Source organism: Magnolia sinica, chromosome 7, assembly GCF_029962835.1.
Source record: "Magnolia sinica isolate HGM2019 chromosome 7, MsV1, whole genome shotgun sequence".
NCBI classification, from domain to species: Eukaryota; Viridiplantae; Streptophyta; class Magnoliopsida; order Magnoliales; family Magnoliaceae; genus Magnolia; species Magnolia sinica.
In genome coordinates, this window is record NC_080579.1 from 25,174,041 (window position 1) to 25,200,209 (window position 26,169).

A 26,169-nucleotide genomic window follows, 5' to 3' on the forward strand; every position below is an offset into this window, starting at 1 on the left:
GATGTATATTTTGTATCTACGCCGTCCATGAGGTGGACCACCCCTTGAGGTGGGTCCCCTCCAAAAATTAGTCAGATCCAGGCCTCAGGCAGCCCACACCACAAGAAAACAGCGGTGATTGAACTCTACCATTGAAACCCTTTTATGGGCCACAGAAGTTTCGGATCAAGCTGAAATTCTTTTTTCCCTCTTCTCCCAGGCCCGTGCGACCTTGTGAACGGGTTGGATGGAAGATAAACGTTATGGTGGGCCCCACATGGGACCCACAGAAATGTATGTGTTGCTGCCCACCGTCCAGACGGACGGTGGGCCTACCTTGCTGTATGTGTTCGTCCGCACCGTCCTCCCTGGACGGTGGGACCCCCCCTGTGCGCGTGTGTGCGCGCGTGTGTGTGCGTGCGTGCTGTGTGCGTGCGTGCGTGTGGTGTGTGTATATAAATATATATATTATTATCTATATATATATATATATATATATATCATAATATGTATATGTATATATATATATATTTATATATATATATATTATATTATATATGTTATATTGTATATATTATATATTATATTATATAATATATATTTGTTGGTGGGCCTTAGGGATTTTAATGGTGGAAATCATCATCATCACTTGTATTTTGGTGTGGCCCACCTTGGTATACATGTAAGGCCCATGTGATGGGGCCCATTCAATGTATTTGAGGCCCATGTTACAAGGCCCATTGTGATGCATTCAAAGGCCCGTGGGATATGGCCCATTGCAATGTACACAAGGCCCCTTCGATGTGGCCCACTTGATTTATAAAAGGCCCATATGATGCGGCCCATTTGATGAATATAAGGCCCATGGGTCGAGGCCCAACAGGATGTCCTTAGGGTCCATTGCAATGAGGGATTCCCCCATAGTGGGTGTAATAATGTTTGATGACAGGTTATGCCTTGGGAGAAATGTTGGTTTGACGTCCACGTTGTAAGAATAATGTTGGTTAAATGTCCGCATTATAACTCTCCCTAGGGCCCATTAGTAGGCCCACATTTGTTGATAGTTCACCACTTTATAACATGCTTAGTATAGCCCCATGATTCATACCCATACGCATCATTTGTATGCTTGATATGAGGAATGTTTGATCATAGCATAAGCCGTTGGACTGAGACATTTACGGGACTCCTTATGAGACGGAGTGCCCCACATGATTGCGTGGTACGCGTGAGATTGCTGCATGATTGTACGGTGTGACTCATGCATCTTGCATATGTGTGACTTGATCACTGCACGCCCTAGCAACATCAGGGCCGTGCCTCCACAGACACATCGTGGATGGCCGTATCGGATACCGGAAATGCTTGGTTCTAGCACTATGGGCACTTAGGATGTCCTTGGGTGAAAGTCCCAGAACCTTTTTGGTACCAGGAGATGCTCCAACGTCTAGACCGAGTGGATACACGAGCGCCCGAGTGCCGAATACCAGTAGGCCGCGTCTCCCACTGTGTCGTGGTCGGTTGGAAGGGGGTGTGGCCTTATCCGCCCGAGTGAGGGGGCTATAAGCTAGGCTGAGTTTGACCAGCTCGCAAATGAGTCCGCTATCGACGAGCCGAGTAGATATTGGCAGACTACTGGTCAGGCGGATAGTGTGGTCTCTTCCACTTACTTGACTGTGCAGCTAGGGAGGAGGCAGTCAGTGTGAGGTGTATTAGACCCCGGTGATATCCAGAGAGGAACTGTACTGATATGTGTACTTGATGAGGACTGACATGCTTGCTTCGCATCTCGCATATGACATTTGGCTACATAGGCCTCGCATCGCATGGCCTTGGTATGGCCGATAGCATTCATGTCTTGCATCATATAGCGTTGGTACAGCTGATAGCATTCATGGACTTATCGCATATTTCCGCATTACTCTGATATTGTACACTTGGCGTTGGCCTTGCACACACACTTACGGTACCCTCTAAGCTTTTGTAAGCTTATGCACGACCGTTGCGTGCAGGTAGTGTTGGACAGCAGCAGCGCTGAGGCAGGAGTGCACATCAGTTTATTTTGAAGCTTTTGATCACCTTGTATCTCCCTTTCATACGCATTGTACTTAAAAGTTTTCGATATAGTGGATATGTGGTGATGTTGTTTTGTGACTTGGTTATGCTTATGGTTATACTCTATTACAAAATTTTTTTTACTGAAAATCCTCCTTGTAGGATCCCAGGATCAGAATCTGGCATGAGAGTGCCGGAATCCGAGAATGGGACACTACGGAGGCTGTCGGCACTAGATTCGGCGATCGGGAATTTTGTGAGCCCGTTTTCCGAGTTTGGGACGTGACAGCTAGGGCATATAGTAATCACAATCACACGAATGCAAAGTGCATGAGTCACACTACCAATCATACAACAACCTTGCACGCACCATGCGCTCATGGAGGGCAACTCCACCTATCAGGGAGCTCATAAACAATCTACTCGAAGGCACATGCTATGATCGGTCACTCCTCATATCAAGCTTATATATGATGCGTATGAGCATGGATCATGGAACTACACTAAACATGTTATGTGGTGATGGACCCTATTCATAACAAAGAGGGGCCTAGACGGCCAACTGTTACTGCAAGTCTGGGCCTATCAATGGGCCCTAGGGAGAGTTCAATGTGGACATTTAACTATCGTTGTTCTTATAATGTGGACGTCAAACCATCATTGCTCCCAAAACATCATTACATGCATCATGGTGAAATCTTACATCGCATTCGGCCCACACAAAGGCTTCACAAACGTCTCATTGGGCCTCATATAAATCAAATGGGCCGAATCAAATGGGCTGAATCAAATGGGCCAAGTCAAATGAGTCGGTCAAATGGGCCAAGTCGAATGGGCCAAGTCAAATGGGCCGAATCGAATAGGCCGAGTCAAATGAGTCGGTCAAATGGGCCAGGTCGAATGGGCTGAGTCGAATGAGCCGATTCAAATGGGCCGAGTCAAATGAGTTGGTCAAATGGGGCAGGTCGAATGGGTTGATCAAATGGGCAAGTCGAATGGGCCGAGTCAAGTGGGCCGTTCATCCATAATTAGAGATCATTATAGAGCATAAAAAAAAGAATCATATCCAAGGATCGTATGGACCATTCCACAAATGGCAGTGGTGATAATGATTCTCACAGTTAAAATTTAGAGGGCCCACCATAGCAATTTATTTCCCATCATGGCTGCTCATAAGGTCACAAAGACCTAAATTTAGGGAAAAAATAAATATCATATTGGTTCAAACTTCTGTAATCCCACTAGGGGTTTCAATGGTGGGATTCAATCCACTGCCTTCTATAATGTGGTGCACCTGATAACTGGATCAGTCTTACTATTATTATTATTAATTTTATTTTTTTTATTTTTTTATCTTAAGCCTTGAAGCGAGTCACCAAATGGATGGACAGTTAGATGCATCACGTACGTTAGCAGGGCCCACCGAACTTGCTGCCATCAATCCAACAGCTAATCAGCTAGTGGTTGGACAGTCTGGATGCAGCACATCCATCATGCGGTGGGTCCCACATAATGGATGGACGGTAGCCAAATGGATGGATGGCTGGCCAAAAGGATGGATGGCTAGATGTAGCACATCCATCATGGTGAGGCCGCTGACCGTCCAGCAGATGGACAATCAGACACTACCAAGAAGATGGACAGCTTGGATGGAAAATATCCATCAGCGGTGGGTCCCACCATATAGATGGAGGCGTGGATTTGTTTCCACATACAGTAGCCACATGGCTGTCTACAGATCAGTCGACGCTAGCCATCTAACATCCTCAGAAAGGTGGGTCCCACATGGGGCCCACACGTGCAGATGTACTTTATATATACATATATACATACCTTATATATATATATATATAATATATAATATAATATAACATTATTTCATATTATATGCTTATAATATAATATAATATAATATAATATATATACACACACACACACATACATACATACGTGTGTGTGTGTGATAGGGTGAAGGATATCAGCGTCCAGGCCCCTTTTCTCTTTTCTTTCTTTTTTGTTTAGGTTAGCTTGTTAGTATACACATGTCAGTACACACACTTCATATAAGCCATCCCACTAAGACCTCAAGTGCTGAAACGAGGTATCTCCACTCGGTCTGCCAGTTAAGCTATGGATCTTGGTGAGCACTTCACAGTGGAGTCCCACCTTCCATGATGGACGGTGCGGATAGAACATAAATTAGTGGGGCCCACTTCATCAAAATGGATAGAGAGAGGGAGAGAGAGAGAGAGAGAGAGAGAGAGAGAGAGATCGTGATGGAGAGGAGGGACCCCGCCACTATGGCCCCTCCATTTCTTACATTGTATGCTTCAAACAGGTCCTATCACATATGGTCCCAAAAAAAGAAATTTAACAGTGGATCACCCACCTGTCGGCCTCCCTCTTGCTCCCTTAGGCTTGTATGCTCCTATGCTTAACTTTTAACGGTGGATGATGGAGTTTTGATGGTGGGGATGAGAGATGAGAGGGTGGACCACACTTATTGATTTGGGAGAGCTTGGGAGGGCTTAGACGTCTAGTATTTGGGTTGCTTGGGAAATTTTTGAGAAATGAGAGAAAGGGAGAAAAATAATAGATAAAAGGATGGATGGAGTGGTGGGTGTAAGGAAATGAGATGGGGAAGCATGGGCTTAGTTGAAAATTATGTAAAAGAGGGATGGTGAGGGGAGAGAGAGGGTTGACTTATGGGAAAAGGAGTGGGTTGGTTGTACTTGGGGTAAGGTGGTGTACTTGATTTGATAGGACATGTTATAGAGATTCCCTCAAAATTCACAGCGTGCAGCGTTTCTTCGGAATGAACACAGACCCACATCTCGTAGCCTGGGTATCGGTTCGATGCGAGAGTCATGGTGTTAGAACCGTGGCGACAACGATCGCTAAGGTGTAAGTTTTAGGTCGAGCTGACTTTGGTATGCAAGACTCAGCTTAGGATCGCGTGCAAACATTGGATACAGGTCGAGGTTTGATGGAATTCGACTGGGACGACCGCTGAAGCCTACGAAACGGTACGGACTAGGACACAGGTGTTACATATATTCCATATAAGGTAGCCTTCTTTCATAATGTTAGCCATGCTCATCACTTCCAAGTGGATAGACCAACAAAAGTTGCTAATTCTGAACCTCTCTCCTTCTTACTTATTTTTCCAACTTCCAATTTTATATTGATGGCTTTTACATTATTCATTCTTTTCCTTTGATTTCCCATTGAAACACATCTAACAGGTAGCCATTCTCGATCTTACTATTTTCTATCTAGTCTTTTTCTTCTTATTTTCATACATAAGGTATATAAGGATCTCCAGACTTGGTTCCTAATCACTTTTAAGTAATCAACAAGCTAAAACAAAGATTTCAAGTTATCTTCACAAAATATGAGTTAGGTGTGAATTTGTAAACTAGACTCAATTGATGTTTAACTTTTCTAGTAATCATTTCATTAAAAGAACTTATTTAAAAGTCTATTAATTAAACTAAACTCAAGATTTTCAAAAGAAACTCTATATCTTCTCACAACATATTCAAATTTACAACATAACTATCTTCAAAAAGAGTTTTGAAACTACAATTTAAAATTTTAAAAAAAAATTTGTTCAATATTGATTAGATTTATTTAATCTCACCCCCAAACTAAAATCTACATTTTCCTCAATGTAAGAAATATACAATGATAGCAACAACGAGACAATGTCAAATAAAAGAGAATGAGTTAAACAGATAGTACCTGAGGAAGAAGAATGAATCGGTTTAAAGTCTTCAATGTTTAAAGGGATTAGTACGAAACTAAAGTGAAACTAAAACAAACTAATCCTAATAATCCTACTCCTAAGAAAGTAGAAAATTCCTAATCCTAACTATCACTTATCCTGAGGCATTGGTTCTTCTGTCGGCAAGTATCTCAATATATTTCTCAATAAAGTTTTTAACAAGATCATCCAAAAACCTACTTTGGAGTAAGTTTGGATGTCCTACACCATCATCGTCCAGAGAACTCTAAGCACCCCATCAAAGAATTTATTCTTTACGTCTTGAGGTGTCCAAAGAGTGTATGTTTCACCTACACCAAAAAAAAAAAAAATAAATAAATAAAATTTTCAATATTAGTGGGCTGTGGGGAATAAGAGACCATAAACAATTGAATAGCAGACAATTTGTTCACCGTAGTCTCTTTAAAATCCGAAGTCTCAGACTTCAATTCAGAATGCATCTCCTCCACCTATAATGGTAAGAATTCAGTATTAGTGGAAGGAGTGTTATCAAAATCCCGATCAATATCAGGCATCGAGACACAAACTCGTAAGGCATTCACTATGTCTTGTATCATAGGATCGTTTGAATCCACGAAGTGTGCCAAACAGACTTTCAGAGATTCAGGAGTTTCAGTGGAAAGAGGCTCATCATCTTCAAATGTATCAATCGAGTTTATCTCATGGGTCACTTCCTCATCCTCTTGTGGTTCGTGCAAATGAAACACAATCAGTTTTACAGTCATATTACCAAAAAAAAAAATCTTCATAATCTCATTCCTGTAATTGATTATGGCATTTGCAATGGCCAGGAATCATCGGCCTAATATGATAGGGATTTGAATGTTTGCATTTGTAACTGGGTGTGTGTCCAAGATGATGAAATCTACCAGGTAGAAGAATCTATATACATAGACCAACACATCTTCTACCACACCCCTCGGTATCCTAGTCAAGTAGTTGGTCAATTGTAACGTTGTCTTGGTAGATTTCAACTCATCGAGGCCCAATTGCTCGTATACCGAGTATGGTATTAGATTGACACTTGTCCCAAGGTCTAAAAGTGCTTTATTGGCCCAGAATTTTCCCATTACACATGAGATCATAGGACTTCCAGGATCCCTGTATTTTGGAGTGTTTTGATTTATGATGGAACTCACTTGTTTAGTCAAAAGGTCTTTCTTATGTATGTTCATCTCTCACTTTACCACACATAGATCTCTTAGAAATTTTGCATAAGATGAAAACTATTTAATTACATCCAACAAGGGGATGTTTATCTGGACTTGATGGAAAACCTCTAAAATATCATGATTCTCACTCAACCTTTTTGATGTGATGAGACGTTGGGGAAATGGGGCCACAGGTTTGTATCCTTGCAATGGCTCTTTGTCATATGGAGCATTGCTAGATTCACCACCATTATTTGAATTTTTGGACTCCTTAGGTTTCTTAACCTTCCTCGAAATCTCTTTGTCTATTTCTTTTCCAATTTTCAGGATGGTGATGGCTTGAACATGTTCCACATGTGTAGTTGAAGAGTTGATGTCACTTATCTTAAATTGTCCTTTTGGATTAGGTTAAGGTTTGGTTAGTAAGGTCCTAGTCTCCCTAACATTTAGTCGTGTCTCAAGTCTTGCAACGGAAGTTCTGAGTTCATTTATGGCCTGTTGTTGCCCTTGCATGAATGCATCTAATGTATCCTCAAGGGTTCTCCTTAGTGGAGGTCCACTAGATGGCCCTTGGGGATAATTGATTACATTTGCAATTAACCCATTCCTCCAATTAAAGTTCCACCAATCAGGAGTGTGCGTATTGGAATTAGGTGCACTGAATGGTCGTTGGTACGCATTTGCTTAAACGTGTAACACCTCTTGAAAGTTGGGATCATAAGACAATCTTTGGTTAGGTATACAATGCTCTCATAAATTCCACATACTGTTTCAATGACTGTTTTGGGACGAGTTGATTCCTTCCTAGATTCCAAGACCTCAACTTTCCGTGTGAGGTTAGCTAACTGTTAACTAATGTCATCCTTCTCCTTGAGTACATGTACTCCTCTCTTTCTTGACACTTGGGATTAATAGCTCGGTTTGATGTGTCCCATGTGTCATGCCCCAAACCCGAAAATCGGATTCATAGGAATCCCGATCGTCGAATTTGGTGCCGACAGCCTCCGTAGTAACCCATTATCGGCTCCCAACGTCCATACGCCAGATTCCGATCCTGGTATCCTATGAGGAGGATTTTTTTTTTCAACATACATTTAACTCGTAATAAGCATAACCACAAGTTTAACCAAATCACTTCAACGTACAAGCATAACCACAAGTTTACCCAAATCACAAAGCAACATCATTATCACATATCCACTAATATAATCATTTGAGTACAGTGCTAAAAGGGAAATACATAAATCGAAAATCAAGCTCCAGAAGACCACTGCAGGCTCCAAGCTCAACACTACTGCAACCTAACATCACCTACATGCATCTATCGTGTAACATCACCTGCACGCATCTATCGTGCATAAGCTTATAGAAAGCTTATAGGGTGGTGTAAGTGTGTGTACAGGGTAAGTGCCAAGTATTCAACTTAATGACATCATCATACAATACCGAAAATACTGGTAATCCATAAATCATACAATATCGGAATAAGCAGAAATATTGATAAGATCATGAGTTATCAGAGTAAGCAGAAATATTGACAAGATTATAAATCATACGATAACAGAGTAAGCAAAAATACGGACAAGTCCATGAGTCAATCAATATCAGAATACGCAATATAGAATAACTATGCAAATGAGGAGTCATAAAGAGCCAAATATCAGAAGTCGAGGATGCGATGCAATATATAATTCCTAATGAGTTCACGAATAGCGTCAGCCGTATCTAGACCATATAAATGCAGAAACACAGTAACCCAAAATGTCGTATCGCACGAATGTCATGCAATATGTGATGCAAATGGAATGACCATACTGGAGTGTGAAGTCGGGATGATAGTACGTAGTATCATAGGCTATGGGGTCCATCACAAGGGACTTCTATCCAAACCAGTCCCATACCTAAATTTGGATAGTCAGACTCAATGTGGTAAACTCCTGATCTCAGGTTAGTCGCGCGCCCCAACTGAAATCCTGGCCATTGCGAAGGCACACGTAACAAATAGTTGCGCACCACCAGCCCGAGTGGATAATGAATGAATAAATGCATGAATGAGTATGTAACTCCTACTCACTAAATCCACATATCAGTACAGTTCATCTTTGGGATCATCACCGGGGTTTAGTACACTCCAAATGGCATTGCCGCTCTCCTAGCCGCATAGTCTAAGTGAGCGTAAGAAACCTCACTATCCGCCTGGCCAATAGTCTGCAAATACCTATCCAGCACGTCGAGAGCGGACCCATTCACGAGCTGGTCAAACTCAGCCTAGTATTGCCCCCTACCCTTGGTTGGGTTAGGCCACACCCCCTCCCAACCAACCACGACACAGTGGGAGACGCGACCTCCTGGTATTCGGCACTCGGGCGCTCATATATCCACTCAGGCTTGACGTTGGGGCATCTCCTGGCCACAGAGGTTTAGGAATTTTCACCCAGGGACATCTATGGCGCCCGTATGCTAGAACCAAATATTTTTGGTGTCCCATTTGGCCATCCATGATATGCCTGTGGAGGCTACGGCCCTGATGTCGCTAGGGCGTACAGTAATCATAATGTGATGTGTATAAGTCATACAATCCAGTCATGCATCAATCCTGCGCATACCGCGTGCTCATATGAGATAACCTCCGCCTATCAGGGAGTCTCATAACAACATACTCAATGACATATGCAATGATCAACCACATCTCATAACAAACATGCAGATGATGCATATGGGCATGTATCATGACGCTATGCTGTCACATACTCATAACCAGTATCAACAACCGGCATCGACAATCGACCTCGACAATGTGGACATTTAACCAACATTGCCCCCAAGGAATGGCCCACATAGAGCCTAGTATATAGTGGGCCCATGACCTCACACAAGGGCCAAATATACAATACCATGGGCCTCACTCAAGGGCTTAATACATATCACGATAGGCCTTTCACATGGGCCTAACATACATCACAATAGACTCCATCGCCTGGCCCTCAAATACATCACAATGGGCCTCACACATAGACCTCATATTCATCACATTAGACCTTACACACGGGCTGAATACACATCACAATGGGCCTCAAATACGGGCCGCATATGCATAATATAAGTCTCAACAATCGGCCTCGACAATTGAAATCGACCTCGACAATCGCAATCGGCCTATACAATTGACCTCGAGAATCAGAATCGGCCTCGATACTCTGCCTCGATAATCAGAATCGGCCTATACGATCGGCCTCGACAAGTCGTAATTGGCCTCGATACTTGGCCCCGACAATTGGAATTGGTAAATCGTTCATGTCAATCGGGATAGGAAATCAGTCACGACAATCAAAATTGATCGATAATCAGAATCGGCAATCGGTCATGACAATCGGAATCGATCGATAATCAGAATCGGTAAATCGGTCATGACAATTGGGATCGGTCGATAATCAGAATCGGCAAATTGGTCACCTCAATCGAAATCGACAATTGGGATCGATCGATAATCAGAATTGGTAAATCGGTCACGTCAATCGAAATCGGCAATTGGTCACGACAATCAAGATCGGCCTAACCAGGGCCTAAGGAAAGGTCGCAATGTGGACATCTAACCATCATTGCCCATCAATGTAGACCTCTAACCAACATTGCTCCCAAGGAGTGGCCCACATAGGGGATTCATACACAACGTAACGGCCACACATACACATTGTTAGGCCCCCATATGGGCCTCTCATATATCGCGTTGGGCCTCATACAAGGGCCTCAAACGAATCACAATGGGCCACACCCATGGGCCTTGAATACATCACAATGGGCCTTAATCCATGGGCCCCAAAATGCATCATATTGTGCCTTATACAAGGGCCTCATATACATCACATCGGGCCCTTCCAAATGGACCCCAAATACATCACATCGGGCCTCATCAATGGGCCTTAAATACTTCGACGGGTCATATCAAACGGGCCACAACAAATACACCGTTCATCCATCTATAGAGATCATTTTAGAGCATTATCCAAACAATGAATCATATCCAAAGATCACCTGAACCACACCACAAATAACAGTGGTGATAATGATTTCTACCGTTAAAACCCCACAAGGCCTACCATAGTGTTTATTTTCCATCCAATCCGTGCATATAGTCACATAGACCTGACTTAAGTGGAAAGACAAATATCATATTATTCCAAAGTTTTTGTGCATCCGAAAGGGGTTTCAAGGTAGCTGTTCAATCCCCACTGTTATGACAGTGTGGTCCACTTAATAGCTAGATCAGTCTTATTTTTCTTCTCGAGCCCAAGGACGAGCTCACCAAATGTATACATAGTTGGGGTGAACCTTATACATCAGAGTGGGGTCCACAAGTACATCAGATGGGTGAACGGTTTAGGTGGAAAAATGTCCATCATAGCGGGGCACTGACCGTCCAGCAGATGGATGGACAGTTTGGATGGAAAACATCCATCATGGTGAGGCCGTACTTGGCACCTCCAAATGGATGGTGCAGACGAAACACTTAGAACAAGGTGGGGTCCACGAGTGTGGCCCACAAGGGGATTGAATCTGCTTCATTTTTTTTAATCTCAAGCCTTAAGATGAACTCGTCAGATGTATTGGCGGTTTAGATGTATCGCATACATCCAGGGAGGTGGATCCCGCAAAACCCACTGACGTCAACTCACAGCAAGCGTTACTGTGAGTGGTGCGCCATCCAATCTGCTCATCAGGTGGGTCCCAAGTACGTGGCCCACCTGCTGTATATATGCCATCCAATCAGTTCGACAGGTGGATCCCACAAGATCGGTGGACGGTATGAATTTATTCCATGTTACAGCAGCCAAGCTGCTGCCACGTGGGATGGGTCCCACAACATGGCCACCTCTATATACATGTATATATTATATAATATTATATATATATATATATTATATATACTTTTTTTTTGAAAAGCAGCTAACGTCCCTGGACATATGCAGGTGGGCCCTGCACCGATGGATGGCTCAGATAAAACACCTATATCATGGTGGGTCACTCCGTCCCACGTGCAGGGATCGGTGTGGATGAAATACATATCTCATATGGAGTCCACACGTGTGGACCACAGCTCTAGAAAGGTGTTGATATTTGTGTCTTTCCCTTTAAACAAGGCTAGCTGTAGCTCCCTGAAATTCGAGGGTCGAGCATAACTCAGCTCCCGAGTTTCAAAGCATCACTTATGCAACATATGCAATGATGGATGTATGTTGTTTGTATGAGTGCATAAAACATGGAGTAGATTAAGCCAAACTGCAAACATAATCTAGGGATAGGTGAAAATTGTAAGCGGAAGACTGAAGAAACATATATGTATATCTATATAAGTCCCTGAGATATGTATGCTCTGCCAGGTCATACTTACGATTGTTTGTTTCAAAATATAAGTATCAAAATGAAATCATCCATTACAAAAGAAACCCAGAATCCCCGTAGCTCAGGGCACGGCTCACATGAACCCGCCTGAGAACTGTATAAAAGAAAATGTATCCTCATCATCCTTATACTCCTGCTCTGCCTCGGGGGTCGCATCATCATCTGCATCTAAGACAGATTCTGGTTGGTGTTAAAACACTGTCCCACAATGTGGGAGTGATCAACTCAGTGGAAATATACAGTAAAAGTTAACATATTATCAAATCAATCAAGCAGTAATGATAAGGCAATACAATCAAACACATCCTAATTACTCTTGTTAATGCAAGGATGTATGTAGAAATGATGCATGCTCTCGCCTACACTCCCTCAGCATCTTCATCTTACGGGACGCATGACAACCTCCCGCAGTGCCTTACGAAGCCAAAGCACATGCAATGCGGTGCATGAACATGATTATCAAGTTGTTATTAGTCCTTTTCATACAGCAGGATTTGGGAAGCCAAGGTAACTTCCTTATATCGATTTCCACACAGTGATCCATTCTAGAGTAGTCAGTCCTAGACAATCTCATACGATCATATGGTTCCAGGTCGCTACAAAGGGCTCATCACCAATCAATGCATGCCTAGTCATACCTTAGTTGCTACACTAGGGCTCGTCACCTTAATGTAGTATCAAGGTATGCTCGAGGGCACTACAAAGGGCTCGTCACCAATCAATGTAGGCCGATAACGTGAATATAGTGTCCCATACCACCATAATCGGCTCACGAGTCTGGTGTGCTCACTAGTCACTACGGGGATGCTCATTGCCCCAGCGTAGGCTGACAGCTCGACCATGGTGTCCCATACCACCATGCCCGGCTCATGAGTCTTAGCGGATCAAGGTACAATGGTTAACAGGATTGCATTGGTAAGTTTAGGACCTTAAATTCAAACAGTAGCGTCCATACATGGTGAACATCCATCGGGACAATCGGGTTACTTGACGAGCTCGACTGGCATGAGCACACGTTGAGTTGAACGACATGAAGTGCGTAAACACTCCGTGTAGCCAAACCACTGCTGACAACCCTAATACAACTCGGGTTCGTCAAACACATCCTACGTGGCGGAAACAACCTCAGCCACGAACTCAAAGTATATTACCGATTGGCTGGACTATTTCATAGTCCCACACCTTCAATTATAACAGATATTCATACCAGCTATTCAAAACAATAAAAGAACAACAATTCCAATCATACAAGCATGTGAGCATTTGATGGATTTCAACTTAACATGAATTCACACCTGAGTAGTGCCTGAATTTAAAAGACAAAGAATGTAAATTGCATGTAGGAAATCATACACATCAATAAGGTAGTTGAGAATCTCTTCTCAATGCCCGTAAACAGGATAATATATTATACACTTGATTATTCAGACATTTCTACAAACACTTAGACTACATATTCCAACATACATGACGTATGTTGGTGATAACACACATTTGGACAATTCCTTTCGCCAAGGAGTTAACACACGTACAACTAACATGAATACATGACAATTAATCATGGCAAATACATGCTCATATTTCATACGTATACGATACTTTCTACCTATACATGGAATACACAAATCTCAATATAGCTAATATATATCAGGAATGCAATATAAACATCGCATTTGACATGTGAAATTTCACCCACAACAATAATAAACCATCAACCGACATTGAAAGCCTTAAAAACCATAACCTATACATATATAGTCCGCACCTTAAACCAGAAAGTGCGCAACAGATCTGATTTAGACGATAAGTCTTCGTCAACGGCGACTAGATAACCTAAGACATGAATTAAATTAGCTACATCAACACTTAGACTATTCTAAACTCCAAAATAGGCTAGGGTTTGATTGACTTACCCAAGAATGAACTTAGAATCGCCGAAATAACGATTCAGATGTGATGGTTTAGGTACGCAGAGTAACAGGGAAGAATCTCAAGATAATTCACCAACTTCTCTCTCACTTTCTCTCTCTTTTCCTCTCTCTGTCTTAGCTTGGGTTTAGAAAATTCGTATGGAATTTGAGAGTGAGGGTTTAAGGTCTTTATATAGGCCTAAAATTGATGGAAATAGCCCTAGGGCCAAGGTATACTTAGGTTATAACCAAATCGGGTCTATTTCAGTCCAACGGAGCACTTCTAGTGGTCCCTTTTCCACGTGCGGTCGGACTTAAGCTCTCTGACCATGAATCTAGGTCAGGCTAAGTTTTTATACCGATCAAATTTACAGATCAGCCGTGGCGGACCAGTTTCAATTCAACGGTCTCGATCAGGTCCACCGGCACTTTGACATGTCTGGGCCATCTTCCCTGATTCGAGGGTAAAATTGGGTCAGATTCTGACGGTCAAAATGCTTAAAATCGGTGCGCAAGCGACATGACTCAGATTTCTTAAATTCATATTTAATTTTTAAATAATTTCACATTTCTCATACTCTTTACTTCGGACTCAAGCAAATCATCTCAGGACATCATCTGGACTTGATTTTTGAGGTGATTATCAAGCCCAAAAAGATGATCATAATTGTTTAAGATCATCGCTATCGAACTTTCGATGCGCGGTCCGAGTCTAATACAAAGTTTCCAGGTACTCCCGAGAGCAACTAGTTTAGCGTTGAATCCTAGATTTCAGGATAACGTAGCGCCAATGATTCTACAACTTTTGGGTCTTACAGATCAAATTTAAAGTGATTAGTGCTAATTTCACAAGTAATCGAGTTTAGTGCTAGTTAACCCACATTTAACTTCCAAAGAATTTGAGGCAATACTCGGGTCTTTGCACGAAATTTTCTGGGTCATTACAATTTACCCCCCTTAAAGAAAACTTTCGTCTTCAAAATTCGTACCTTCTCATACTCCTCAAGGATCTGAGGGTAGTTCTTTCTGACCTGAGCTTTAGTCTCCCAAGTAGCCTCTTCTTCATCTTGATGCGTCCACAGTACTTTCACAAGAGGGATGACCTTGCTACGCAATACCTCCTCCTTCATGTCTAGGATACGCGTCGGTCGCAATACATATGTGGCATCCTCGCTCAACTGCACCTGCTCCCAACTGATAATATGTGAAGGATCAGGAACATATTTCTTCAGTATAGAAACATAAAATACGTTATGCACGCCCGCAAGTGGTGTGGGCAAAGAAAGGCGGTACGCTACCACTCTCACTCGATCCATATTTGAAATGGACCAATAAATATCGGCGTGAGCTTCCCCTTCTTACCAAACCGCAGGACTCCCTTCATAGGGGAAACCTTAAGAAATACATGGTCTCTAACCTAGAACTCAAGCGGTCGCCGCCTCGTATCAGCGTAACTCTTCTGCCTGCTCTAGGCTGTCAGCAGTCGGCGTCGAATAATGTCAACTTTCTCTGAAGTCGCCTGTACCAACGCTGGGCCAATCAAACTACGCTCGCCAACTTCTGCCCAGCAATGCGGTGCTCTACACAGGCGACTATACAATGCCTCATAGGGAGCCATGCCGATACCCGCCTGGAAGCTGTTGTTATACGCGAATTCTACATAAGGGAGACAGTCATCCCAACTGTCCTTGAAATCCAAAACACAAGCTCACAACATGTCCTCCAGAATCTGATTCACACGTTCCGTCTGCCCATCTGTCTGCGGATGAAACGCGGTGCTGAACTTCAATTTCACACCCATCGCTTCCTGGATACGAGTCTAGAAGATAGATGTGAATCGCGTGTCTCTGTCAGACACAATTGAAAAGGCCAAGCTATATGTCCTAGAGGGGGGGTGAATAGGACAGTGCCAAATAAAAAATTATAATAGCGGAATAATAAAGAATATGATAGCCAAAGTAAATCACAATGCAGTAAATTAAAATAACCTCAAAATTCAGATCTTGAGAGGTTGATACAAACGTTGTTCTAAGGACAACCTTACACCAAAAACAGAGTTTATGGTAGGACAACCTTATTTCTAGAAAGATCTTTGTATCAAGTTTCAAATCGAAGAGGAATACAAAAATAAATATAAACTGAATTGAAATAACTTGTAATCAAAAATGTATTGTTCTAGGGACAGCCATACACCATAAAAATGGCAGGGCAACCTTGCTGGAACAACTTTCAAATGAAATTGAAAATCAAGCTGATAAAGGAATAGCAGAAAATAAATTCTAAGCTATTACAACATTCTCACAAAGCTTGAATTAAATAATTACAACATTCACCACCATACATACATCCCACAAAAGAATAATTAAAGAATAGAAGTATAAACCATTCAACCACAACACAAGGGTTTATAGTGGTTCGCCTGTGTGTTCACCAACTGTTAAACAACAGCCATACAAAAAGCTACTCCACTCCTAATATCCTCACATAGGGGATATTAGCGTTCACTAAAAATAGGTTTTCCCAGGTTCACCCAAAACCCTTACAATTGTGTCTTTGTATGTAGGCTTACACAATTAAAAAACCCCACTTCTGAGTTTTCCTGGCTTTCCTCAGATAACCAATATAACAAAAATTTTCTGGCAAATCTTGAAAGAAACCAAAATAATAGAAAGGAATTTACAATATGTAAAATACCTGAATATCTCTTTCGTTGTAGCAGCCCGGTAGAACCAAATCAAAGTAGATGATTGAATGTCCAAGTTCAATGTCCAGTACTCGATTACAATGGTTCTAGTTCTAACAGATTTTAAATTAAACTAAATAGGGCTTGCCTTAATTGATTTTGATTCCAAAGAAAGGGAATAACAATTCCTCTTATCAAATCAGATTGGAATAGCAGAAACAAAATCAATTAAATAAAGCTAAGGAAAGAGAATATTAAATAAGCACACTTATCTTTGATGGAGCACAGAATTATCTCTCAGAAGTTCGACGAAGATTGGCTTGAATACTTTAATTAATTCGATGATTTCTTCTGAGATTCGTGCACTATTTATAGGTGAGAAGATCGGGTCTTCGACTGGTCTAGAGTGCTCTACGACTAGTCGAAGCCATAACAGATATTTGAAAGATTAGGCGGGATAAGCTTTGACCGTTCTACGACTGGTCGTAGGTCACCTACGACTGGTCGTAGGTTTCCTTCGACTGGTCGTAGGTCCTGTAAACCATCGCTGGACTTCGAGTCGAAGGTTGTACGACTGGTCGAAGATCAGTCGACACTGTTCCTACGACTGGTCGAACAGATTCCTGGACTAGTCGAAGGCTAACAGATTTTATCCGGAATTTGTAACAAACTCACGACTGGTCGAGGAATATCTTAGACTGGTCGAAGCAAGTCTAGGACTAGTCGAAGAAGGCCTAGGACTAGTCGAAAAACAGACCAATCACATGTAAAATAAACATTCGACTTATGTATCCGAAATGACCTACTTCTAAGGTCAACCTATGGTCAATCAAACCTCAACCATGAAGTATGGACATTGAAACATTTGGAACTTGAGACCTTGAAGTATAAGCCTTGTAATCTTGATGTAGATCAAACCTTGATGTAGCTCAATCTTGAAAGTGTACTAACTGCCTTGAACTCTTCTTGAAGTCTTGCAGCTTGAGTCTTATCTTGTGAGCTTTGCTTGTTGTAAGCTTAGCTTGCAGCTTGAATGTTGATCCTTGAGAGAGCTTTACTTAAGCAAGTTATATATAACATAACAGTGATTTTGTCACCACAAATTTGACAACAAACAGGGATATAAACTATAGCACTTACAATCTCCCCCTTTATCAAATAAGCGATAAAACACATAAGCAAGATAAACAAGAGTAAAACAACTGGTTAATACCTGCAAATCAATATTCAATATTCAACATGCAACCAGTTTCAACATTCAACAAGATCAAATACTCAAGATCAAACATATACTCCCCTTGACTCCCTACTCCCCCTGAGTAACATAACCAATGCTACTCCTCTCATAATCACATTAAGAACAAACCATTCTCCCCCTTTTTGTCACAATATGACAAAGGAGAACTAAATAAAGGAATTCATGAGAGTAAACATGAGGAGGGAATAGAGTATAGCAAAAGAGTCATAGAGATACTTAAGATAGCATCACATATATCCAACATAAATATTACATCAAGAACAGATATCCAGCATAAAACATAAATAGAATCCAACTCTAAATCAGCCAAGTGCCAAGTTTTAAAGTTATTACAGACCAGAAGTCTCATAAAAACTACTCAGAACTAGAACTTAATGAAGGAGCAGGAATAGAGGGATCAAGTTGGTGCATGCCTTTGTTCAAGCGCCTAAGATATTTGCGCATGTACTTGAATTGCAAATCATGAGCAACAGACATGTTTTCCAACTTAACATTTATATCCTCAACTTTACCCTCTAATGCACTCAGACGTGCATCAACATCAGATGGTACAAAATATGAATCATTAGCTGAGTCAGAATCCAGTTCCTCAAAAATGTCATCCATATTAATATCAACACCAGCTTCTTCAGGACCACCACCACCACCTTGTTCAGGAAGCAGATCCAACTTCATCTTATTGATATTTGTATTGTTGAAGATCAGATGATGGATAGGTGCCTCATCAACAGGCATATCGACTAACATATGAGTAGCCAATACAGTCATAAAATAGGCAAAAGGAATGTCACTATGACCAGGATGGAGTCGAAACTGAATAATGAAATGACAGATTAAGGATGGCAAACAAATCTGAGTACCATTGGAGATAGCATGGATAACATGAACCATAAACGAAGTCAAGTCAGATTTATTACCCGATCGAGGATACAGATTAGACACAAAGATTCTGTGGAGAATTCTGTATTTGGGTAACAAATACCTTGCGGGGAGCGCATTCCCTTTTTGAGTCCATTGAACATCCATGTTACACAAGTCTCTAGTGAGCATGCGTTTTTCAACCATTGAGGGTTTATCAGTTAAATTATGGATAAGAATACCCTCATCATTCACAGGAATTTCCATAAGGGCTGAAATTAAATGACGATCAACGTCAAAGGGCCCTTCTCTAGTAGAAATTTGAAAAGTTAAATTATCCTGTGAAAAAGCACTAATACATGTAAACATGGATTGGGCAATGGACCGGTATGCAGCCCACCCCAATGCAATAAGTTAACCCAACCTACAGCTTCAAGCATAGGAAGGATGTCAAAAGGTGCAATATGATTAACATTAACAGGATGTTCAACAATAACATTACGTGATCTAATGTCCCTAACATATGATGGATCATCATTGGGAACAAGAAGATGACGCTTAGAGATAGCGGTCGATCTGGAGGAAGAAGATGGACCACGGGAAGTAGTTTTTCTACCTCTAGAAGCCATTTGCAACAAGGATTTCAAGAAAAAATGAAGTTGCAAAGGATTGAGAAGTGGGTTTTCTCAAAACAGATTTTTTAAAATCCAAACCCCAAATCTCAAAGATTTTCAAAATAGAAAGCTTGAAGAGAGAAAAGGAAACAATCTTGACACAAATCTGCAAGAAAAATGGGATTTGGAACACTAACCTTGAAGGACTTGAAGGATGGGTTCGACGAGTCGAAGTTCGGCTCCAAGGAGAAGAAAGAAGAAATGAGGAAGAAAGTGAAAAAATCTCCAATTTGAAGTGAAACCCGTGTTCCACGACTGGTCGTGGGTATCTACGACCAGTCGTAGGACGACTGGTCGTGTATACTCATGACTGGTCAAATAAACCCCAAAAAATTCAATTTTCTTACAATTTAAACAAAAATTGTAATTCAATTTAGCAAATATATACAATATTATACAAGAAGGCATAAATTATCAATTTAAAATGCACATGCCAAGATCAAATTTCATTTTATTGAACCTGCTTTTATCAAGAGGTTTTGTAAAAATATCAGCACGTTGATCTTCAGTAGGAATATATTCTAGAGATATAACTTTTTCTTCTACTAATTCCCTTATATAATGAAATCTAATGTTAATATGCTTAGTACGAGAATGCTGAATAGGATTTTTTGAAATATTTATCGCACTGGAATTATCACAATGTAATAACATAGAATCCTGTTTAATTCCATAATCACTTAGCATTCGTTGCATCCAAACAAGCTGTGTACATGCATTACCAGCTAAGATATACTTAGGTTCAGCTGTTGAAAGTGATATAGAATTTTGTTTCTTACTAAACCAGGAAACTAGACAATTTCCAATGTAAAAACAACCACCACTGGTTGATTTTCTATCATCTAGATTACCAGCCCAGTCAGCATCCGAGTACCCAGCTAATTGGACATTGGTTTCATGAGGATACCAGAGACCGAGATTTACAGTACTTGCGACATATCTAATAATTCGCTTGACAGCAATCAAGTGAGATTCTTTTGGATCAGATTGATATCTTGCGCAAATACCAACACTTAGAGAAATATCAGGTCTACTAGCAGTTAAATATAACAAACTACCAATCATACTCCGATAAAGCTTTGAGTCAACATTTTTACCATTAGAGTCTTTTGATAGTTTCAGGGTAGTACTCATAGGAGTATCGAAATTCTTGTCATTCTCAAATCCAAATCTCTTGATTAGATTCAAGGCATACTTAGATTGAGAAATGAATATTCCTTCAGGTTGTTGCTTTACTTGCAATCTAAGGAAATAAGTCAATTCCCCAACCATGCCCATTTCGAACTATGATTTCATCAAATCTGTAAACTCAGTAGTCAAGTCAGTACAAGTTGATCCATAAATAATATCATCAACATAAATATGCACCATTAAGATATGATCATTATGTTTCTTAACAAACAGAGTTTTATCAACAGATCCCATTTGAAAATTATGACTTAAAAGAAATTTTGTTAGTTTCTCATACTAAGCCCTAGGTGCATGTTTTAATCCATAAAGTGCCTTTTTAAGCCGATATACATAATCAGTATTTTTGAAATCTTCAAAACCCATTGGCTGTTCAACATAGACTTCTTCATGTGAATCGCCATTTAGAAAAGTACTTTTTACATCCATCTGATAGATCTTTATCTTTCTAAAACATGCAATGGATATAAATAGTCTGATAGATTCAAGACGTGCTACTGGTGCAAAGGTTTCATCGAAATCAATTCCTTCAATTTGAGTATAACCTTGTACCACCAGTCTAGCCTTGTTTCTAATTATATTTCCACATTCGTCAAACTTATTTTTAAAAATCCATTTTGTTCCAATGATGTGTTTATCTTTAGGTATTGGTACGAGATACCAAACATCATTTCTTACGAATTGGTTGAGTTCATCTTGCATTGCAACAATCCAGTTCTCATCAGCCATAGCTTCTTTTACGTTAGATGGTTCAATTTGGGATGTAAAACATACATAATTACATATATCCTCAAGTTGTCTACGGGTGCGAACACCGGTGAGAGGGTTTCCAAGAATTTGTGTGGTTGGATGATTTTTAACAGTCCTCAACTCAGAATCAATCTGATTCGATGAAGTATCGGGTTTATTAATGATTAGTACTTCATCATTATCTGAATTAGAGATTGGTGTGTTTAAGTGATCATCAATGACAACATTAATGGATTCTTGAATCACACCAGTCCTTTTGTTCAGGACCCTATAAGCTCGACTATTTAAAGAATATCCTAGAAAAATACCTTCATCACTCTTCGTATCGAATTTTCCCAAATTTTCACGATCACGTAAAATGTAGCACTTGCTGCCAAAAACTCGAAAGTATTTAACAGTAGGCTTTTTATTGAACCACAATTCGTAAGCCGTTTTATTATTATCTTTGCTAGTGTAGACTCGGTTAATAATATAGCAAGCTGTGTTGACTGCTTCAGCCCAAAGATTTTTAGAGAGCTTTATGCTATTCAACATGACATTAGCCATTTCTTGAAGCACCCTATTCTTTCTTTCAACAATTTCATTTTGTTGTGGAGTTTTGGGAGCAGAGAATTCATGTAATATTCCTTGGTCGGTACAGAACTTCTCAAAATTACTATTCTCAAATTCAGATCCATGATCACTACGAATTTACTGATTTGAGAGGATTTTTCAGTTTGAATCCTTTTGAGAACTTTTCTTACTTCTTCAAGGGTTTCAGATTTATCCCTTAAAAAGACTACCCAAGTGAATCTGGTAAAGTCATCAACTATTACCAAGATATACTTTTTCCCACCTCGACTTTCTGTTCTGGTAGGTCCTATCAGATCCATGTGGAGAAGTTCGAGTGGTCTTGATGTGGTATTTGAATTCACCTTTTTGTGTGAGTTCCGTGTTTGTTTGCCTATCTGGCACTCACCAAATATTTTATCTAATTTCTGAAGTTTGGGTAAACCTCTTACAAGTTCTCGTTTACTCAATCGATATAAATTTCGATAATGTACATGTCCAAGACGTTTGTGCCATAAATCAGTCTCGTCTGTATGGACCATGTAACATGTTTGATTAGATGAGCTGGATTCGCTAATAATATAGCAATTTTCAGACGTTCTACGTCCAGTTAATATTACAGAACCCTTATTATTTAGTATTTCACAGCTTTGATTAGAAAACCGAACATTATGGTTATTATCACATATTTGTGATATACTAAGCAAGTTATGTTTTAAGCCCTCAACGTATAAAACATTTTTTAAACACAGGAAGATTAAAAAGTTGAACCGTACCTTGGCCTAAAATCTTGCAGTTGCTTCCATCACCAAATGTGACTGAACCATCAGTCATATCTTTCAGATCGGTGAATAAAGCTTTGTCACCTGTCATATGCCTGGAGCATCCACTGTCTAGGTACCACTTTGAATGACTTGTTGCTTTGAAAGCAGTGTGAGCAACCAAGCAGGTGACTTTAGGAACCCATTTCATAACTGTTTTGGGTTTAGGAACATAGTTGGTCTTCTTTTGTGTATATTTGTAGGAATGACCAATTAAGTTAGATTTTAAGAGCTCCTTGAGTAAATCAACTATCTTTTCAGCTAGTGGATTTCGTTTCTGATTAAAGTTGACATGGCTACTTCTAGGTTTTTGAAAAGTTTTTGAATTTTTAGAAAAATCTTGATAAGTACTTTTCCCTTTTGAGTTTGAAGACTCTCCTTTAACAAACATAGGAGGAGTATACTTTTGTTTAGGAGGTAGATTTTTATCATAGCCCAACCCGGAACGATTGCCACATTTTCTTGATCCAGATAAAAGTTTCTTTAACTTTGGATCACCTTGGGCATATTTCCATATGTCCTTTAAACTCAGAAGAGAAGATACTTCTGTTTTAAGATTCTCAATTTCAGATTTTAAATCAACAATTAGTGAGTTTTTGAATTCCAAATCGCATTTTGATTTTTCAAAACAATCTGAAATTTGTGATTTTTCTAAGACAAGTGATTCAAAATAATTTTTGAGTTTAAAAAACTTTTTTTTTTGAAGTTTAAGTTTGACAGCAATTTTACAACTTTCCTTATATAGGGCATTGTAAGCATCTTGAAGATCATCTTCATTTTCACATTCACTATTCAGATTTTCTTCACTTGTAGAGTCATTATCTGAAAATGTGAATTTGGCTAGAGTCATAAGAGCTTTAACCTCATTGCCCGACTCAGTTTCAGAATCTTCTGATTCAGAAGAACCTTCAGAATCAGATGATTCATCCCATGTAGCCAACATACCCTTCTTCTTGTGTTTATCCCTTTTAAGACATCTATTTGCTAAGTGCCCATATTCTAGACAGTTGTAACATTGACTATCTTTCAAGGATTTTCGAGATTTGGGTCTAAACTTCTTTTTGTCATTTGATTTTTGAAAATCAACCCTTTTCTTGCTTTTGAAAATCTTGTAAAATTTTTTAGCTAAAAGAGCCATATCATCTTCTGAATCAGAATTTTCTTCTAAATTACATTTAGAAGATTTTAGTGCGATAGATTTTCCTTTAGGAGCTTTAAAGTTTAACTCAAAGGTTTGTAGTGAACCAACTAGTTCTTCTACCCTCATATTATCCATATCACGAAGTTCCTGGATCGCGGTTACTTTAGAATTGAACCGTTCAGGAAGTGAGCGTAATATTTTTACACACACTTTACTTTCTGGGATTTTATCGCCAAGACCCTACATTAAGTTTACAATGTCATTCATTCTAATGTAAAAGTCCATAAACATTTCATTTTCCTCCATATGAATTTCTTCAAATCTGGTTGTAAGGAGTTGGACTTTAGATTTTTTGACAATTGTAGTACCCTCGTGTGTCATTTCTAATATATCCTAGGCTTGCTTTGCAGTATCACAGGAAATGATTCTTTTGAACTCATCCAGTGATAGTGCGCAAGTAATTGCATTTAGTGCTTTAGCATTTGCACTACTCTCACTTTTCTGAAGTGTGGTCCATTGGTAATATGGTGTGACTTTCATTGATTTTGAACCGTCAACCCCAGTAACTTCCATGATAGGAGGATTCCATTCAGTCACTGTGGCTTGCCACACATTTTCATCCATTGATTTGAGGAAGATCCTCATTCTGGCTTTCCAATAGGCATAGTTGGAGCCATCAAAGGGTGGAGGCCTTGTGACTGAAAGGCTATCAAAATTTGACATCTTAAATAGCTTAAATCGTTAGCTCAGGAATTAAATCCAAGAATTAAAAAGGAGCTATTAGGCTCTGATACCACTTGAAAAGGCCAAGCTATATGTCCTAGAGGGGGGGTGAATAGGACAGTGCCAAATAAAAACTTATAACAGTGGAATAATAAAGAATATGATAGCCAAAGTAAATCACAATGCAGTAAATTAAAATAACCTCAAAATTCAGATCTTGAGAGGTTGATACAAACGTTGTTCTAAGGACAACCTTACACCAAAAATAGAGTTTATGGTAGGACAACCTTATTTCTAGAAAGATCTTTGTATCAAGTCTCAAATCGAAGAGGAATACAAAAATAAATATAAACTGAATTGAAATAACTTGTAATCAAAAATGTATTGTTCTAGGGACAGCCATACACCATAAAAATGGCAGGGCAACCTTGCTGGAACAACTTTCAAATGAAATTGAAAATCAAGCTAATAAAGGAATAGCAGAAAATAAATTCTAAGCTATTACAACATTCTCACAAAGCTTGAATTAAATAATTACAACATTCACCACCATACATACATCCCACAAAAGAATAATTAAAGAATAGAAGTATAAACCATTCAACCACAACACAAGGGTTTATAGTGGTTCGCCTGTGTGTTCACCAACTGTTAAACAACAGCCACACAAAAAGCTACTCCACTCCTAATATCCTCACATAGGGGATATTAGCGTTCACTAAAAATAGGTTTTCCCAGGTTCACCCAAAACCCTTACAATTGTGTCTTTGTATGTGGGCTTACACAATTAAAAAACCCCACTTCTGAGTTTTCCTGGCTTTCCTCAGATAACCAATATAACAAAATTTTTCTGGCAAATCTTGAAAGAAACCAAAATAATAGAAAGGAATTTACAATATGTAAAATACCTGAATATCTCCTTCGTTGTAGCAGCCCGGTAGAACCAAATCAAAGTAGATGATTGAATGTCCAAGTTCAATGTCCAGTACTCGATTACAATGGTTCTAGTTCTAATAGATTTTAAATTAAACCAAATAGGGCTTGCCTTATTTGATTTTGATTCCAAAGAAAGGGAATAACAATTCCTCTTATCAAATCAGATTGGAATAGCAGAAACAAAATCAATTAAATAAAGCTAAGGAAAGAGAATATTAAATAAGCACACTTATCTTTGATGGAGCACAGAATTATCTCTCAGAAGTTCGACGAAGATTGGCTTGAATACTTTAATTAATTCGATGA